We start from the raw sequence: 5,504 nt of genomic DNA, 5'->3' as shown, positions 1-5,504 counted from the left end.
AGATGGACAAGAGACATATACAAAACACAAACAGTACACACGGAGAAATCATCTTGATTCCTGGTTAAGAAAGTGAGAACAACAGAGTGAGAGGGACAGACATAGAAACAGAGAGAGAGAGAGAGAGAGAGAGAGAGAAGAGAGAGAGAGACGAGAGCTTTGGCAGTTACCCCGACAAGCGCAGATTCCAAGCCGTCAAAATTGACACCGATACAGATGGGAAACTCGTTTTGCTCTCGCTTCTGGTCTTTTCTATTATTCTATGTTATCTCTTTCATTGTCTCCCTCTTAACGGCCTGATCGGTTACTTTTCCTCTCCTCTCTCTTTAACCACACACACGAACACAACCACACACACACACACACACAACACAACATGACACACACACACACACGCATAACACAGATAAGGACAATATATATATAGATATATATATATAATATATATATATATATAATATATAGATATATATAATATTTGTAAGTTGTATTATCATTTCCCTTATTAGGATTAACAATTATCATCACTATCAACATAGTTGTTTAATTTGTCATTATCATGTTATTATATATTCATCATATAATTTCCTTTAGTTAATCCTATAAGAGGTTATTTTGGCAAAAACAATGAATATTCGTTACACTCACTCAGACTCATACATTCATAAACAAACAAAATATTACATCATCCTATAACAAACAAACAAAAACATTCAAAATGATGCATAATAAACTTTCCTCCTTAAATTTCTAAACATTCTTCTATTACAAATGTTGCATGTAAAATTTCCGTTCAAAACTGACCATCCTGGTATATAGACCCATGCATGCACACGTCAGGCTGTATTTAATTGTATATATATACGCTCTATACAAATACACATGAATGGACTCACTGCAGAAGCGAAATTGAATTGAAAATGGGAATCAAGGGTGCGTGTGTGTGTGTTCTCTCGCTCTCTCTCTCTCTCTCTCTCTCTCTCTCTCTCTCTCTCTTCTCTCTTTCTCTCTCTCTCTCGCTCTCTCTTTATCGCTTTATCTCTCTCTCTCTCTCTTTATCTCTTTATCTCTCTCTCTCTCTCTAATATATATATATATATATATATTTATACACACACACACACACACACACACACACACACACACACACACACACACACACACACCTATATTATATATAATATATATACATATATATATATATCTATATGTTATTTATATATATTATTATATGAATATATATAAAAATATCAATAAAGGTAATAGTATATATATATATATAAATATTTATATATATATATATATATATATATATGTATATATGTGTGTTTGTGGTTTTGTGACACACGCATATCTTTAAACAAAGTAAACCTACATAGAAAATGATATCATCTGCATATTATGACCCGAGTCTTTGACTTCTTTTTTCCTTTTTTTTTTAATACTTTTTTTTGTGTCTGTTATTTTCTTCTCCATACGGCTCTCTACCTCTTATTACATTCCTTACTCCCTCGTATTACAATAAAACAAAACTTAATAATAATTCATCACCCATCCTTTTTTTCCATCGCGGCTACCGACAGAATTTCCCGTCTACAAATTCATAAACCTTCCATTATAATAACTCAATCGACAAGAGTGTCTGCCCTTCTTGCCCACACGAGAGATTATTAAGTGCAGGGAATCTTATGAAATGGTTTTAAACAGCGTTATTTGGATACATTCTATACCATTAATCAAACTCACATCGGTGCCGGAAGCGATCCACCCTGCGTCTGTTCATTTACGGTTATTCCAATAAGAAAAAAAAGAATAAATACCAATAATAAAAAAAAAAATTGATAAAAAAAAACAAATATAATAGAAAAATATGATATTGTGTTAATAGGGGAGTGGGTGAAGATAAATAGTTGGTAAGAACAGAAAAGCAATTACACGCATCATAAATACCATATTATCTGGAAATTGTTCCGCCATTCCTAGGTAAAAAAAAAAACCAAGTGATGGGACTGAGTCATTTGCATCGAGATAAACCTGAATTGATTATCAGCGAGTGTTATGCAGTGATGAGTATTATTTCAATCGAATCCCTAGGTTATGATTATTCGATAATTATTATTGTTATCCATTATCATTATCATATTGTTATTCTTTTCTCATTATTATCTCAATATCACATAATTTCGTTTATCAATATAAGATCATCATTATTGTCATTATATTAGCATTGTTTTGATTATTCTTATCATTACCATCATCGCTATAGATGATATTGCTATTATCATTATAGTCTTTCACTATCATCCCTTAATAATATCTATATTAACATTATAAATAAGATTAATTTCATTATTTTTACCATATCATTCTCATCATCATTTATCTATAATCATTATAACAATTATCATTATCACTAAACATAAATCACTAATGACAATAATGATAAGAAGATAATCACTAAAATTGATAAAGATAACAGTAATAATAAAATAATGATAATAATGAGAAAAATAACTAATATAATAATAATGATAATAATAAAGATAACAACAGCAGTAAACATTGTGTGTGTGTGAGAGAGCTTCCTCCCTTACCAAATAATGGCTTTCACAATTAATTTTCTCTGACCTCGAATCCTCACATACGTGCTGAATGTTTCGAGGGCTCTCACACATCGTTAGTTTGTCTCCTTGTTCCCTTTGGCTCTTTCGTTTCCATAATCGTTCAGCATGACTCCTTCGCCAATCGAGTAACCCAACAAGATGTCTGGCCTCCTTTTTATCCCGTACTTCCTAAAATCATGCCTGCAAACATTGGATCTCATGACGCCGCCCCTAATACCAGCCCTTTTCTTTTATATCCCCCTGTTTTAATCCTCAAAATACTCTGATCTATTCTCTACGACAACCCCTGTTAACTGATTTTTCCCGCCAACTTGGGTACTTCTCTCATATTCGGTCTCTAACATCCTCAAAGCCATTTTTTTTCGGTCGTTTATTTAATGAGCACAAATGGCATAAATTAACCACGCCTTTGTTCTTAATTGTCTTATGTCCCTACTTCTCCACATTCTCTCATTTCTTTCCACTGCTCTGCTCTTCTCTCAAATTCATGCTTGTCTCTGAACCTAGTCTCGGTTCTCTCTCTCATACGCCACATCTACATTGTTTTCTAATGTTATTTCAACACCATTTTCTTGTTCTTCTGCACTTCAGTAACCCCCATACTTCTGCTGCACGCAACACCAGCTGGAACCTTCGGTACCTTTCTTTGTTTCCCATACTAGAAGTTCCTACAGTCCAAACTCTTTCTATTTCCCTTCGGAACCCTTCCACCTGCCACACACATCCTATATCTTACTTCCAGGATCCAAGGCCTCCCATTCATTTGACACGTTGATACCTTCATTACTTAATAAAACTTTCCAATCCAGTCCTTAGTAACTCCCTGCATTTACCCTTCCGATAGTACGGGGCCTTCTTACATCTTCGTTCGTTCGCACTACTCCGTCACTTTACTCTAGTTTTTACGCGTATACTCGCAAACTTCCAACCGAGTCCCTCACGCACACTCTAAACTTCGCACGCTCTAATACCTTTTCATTCACAGCCTCTAGTGCATTAAAAAAGTTGTTTTTCAGGTCAACAAATCTTGAGAGGAATGGTCGGATCAGATCCAAATTTGGGTCAATCAAAGAATATGCAATAAATTTAATTCGTATGCGATTTAGATTCGAATAAACAATATCGGGGAAGTGACGGTTAAATCTGCGCCAGACATTATGGAAGTGTTTTTATATTCCCGCTGAGTCAGATCTAAGCTGTGTCATGTGTTCACCTCTTGACTTGTCCTGATATCATCCATAAGCTCTAAATATTGTTCTTCTCAAACTATATCCCTATTAACCCCCCTCACTACTACCCTATCCATATATACATTAAACAACCTCATCACCTTGTATACTAAAAGTTATTATTTCACACCATCTCTCTATTCTATACAGAATCTCTTTCTGCTAAACTAAGACGACCACCACGACTGCAATACATCCTCAGCATCATCACACGTGACCGCTCGAATAAATATATATATACATATATATATATATAAATATATCTAATATATATATATAATATATATATTATATTTATATATATTTTTTTTTTTTTTTTTTTTTTTTTTTTTATTATTTTTTTTTTTTTTTTTTTCTCTTCATCTTCTTCTTCATCTTTTTTTCTTATTCTTTCCTTTCTTTCTTTCTTTTTTTCTCTTTTCTTTTTTCGTCTTTCTTTCCTTCTCTTTCTTCTTTTTTTTTCTTTTTTTTTTTTTCTTTTTTTTTTCCTTTTTTTTTTCTTTTTTTCCTTTTTACTTTTTCTTCTTCTTCTTCTTCTCGTCTTCATCTATCTACATCTTCTTCTATTCTTTCCCTTCTTTCTTTCTTCTTTTCTTTTTTTTTTCTCTTTCTTCTTCTTTCTTCTTCTCTTTTTTTCTTTCTTTCTTTCTTTTTTTTATTTTTTTCTCTTTCTTTTTCTTTATTTTTCTTTTTTTCTTTTTTTTTTTTTTCTTTTCTTTCTTTCTTTCTTTTTTTTTTTTCTTTTCCTTTCTTTCTTTTCTCTTTTTTCTTCTCTTCTTTCTTTTTCTTTTCTTTCTTTCTGCTTCTTTTCTTTTTTTCTCCTTCTTTCTTTTTTTCTTTCTTTCTTTGCCTTTCTTTCTTTTATTTTTTTCTTTTCTTTCCTTTTTTTTCTTTTTTTCTTTTTACTTTTTTTCTTTCTTTTTTCTTTTTTCTTTTCTTTTTTTCTTTTCTTTCCTTTTTTCTTTTCTTTCTTTTTCTTTTTTTTTTCTTTTTTTCTTTTTTTTTCTTTTCTTTCTTTTTCTTCTTTTCTTTTCTTTTTATTTTTTTCTCTTCTTCTTCTTCTTTTCACATGGAGATTAGATCCCATCCTCTAAATGCTGTTTACGTAATTAAGGCCCTGCTTTCACTCATATATTTTTAACCATTTGTGCCCTATGGTAATCCCGAATGTACAATTTCGATAACTCATCATTTTTCCGTATATCTATGGAGAGTTAATCATCACGATATACTGAAAACACCAATCCACAATGATCTCTACTGCTATGCAACAATAAATAGGCTTCCCGGACCGACACTGAGCAGTACTGTGTTCATTTTAACTCCGAAAACTATGTTTTTCCCCCCCCTTCTCAATGAGTCTAAACGCAGCATTTATATTGCAATTTATATGCCACTCATTATCAGTTAAAATCATGCAACAAATAAAGATATATCTAAATTCACATAAATGCTTTATGAAGATACACATGTGTATTACGATCGTATAGCATTCAAAATTAGTGCTAGGTAGTAAATTAAATACGAATGAGTAAGCAGGATCTGCTGCTTTTTTGCATTTTATATCACGTGCGTATAGATGATTTATTTCCTAATTGTAAATATCTTTATTCCATGTTTTTTTCTTCTTTTAAAATACAATGGCATTGTA

Source organism: Penaeus japonicus, unplaced genomic scaffold (genome assembly GCF_977035675.1).
Source record: "Penaeus japonicus unplaced genomic scaffold, GWHDUDI00000001_assembly GWHDUDI00000030, whole genome shotgun sequence".
Lineage (NCBI taxonomy): Eukaryota > Metazoa > Arthropoda > Malacostraca > Decapoda > Penaeidae > Penaeus > Penaeus japonicus.
Note: the sequence above shows the minus strand (reverse complement) of the source record.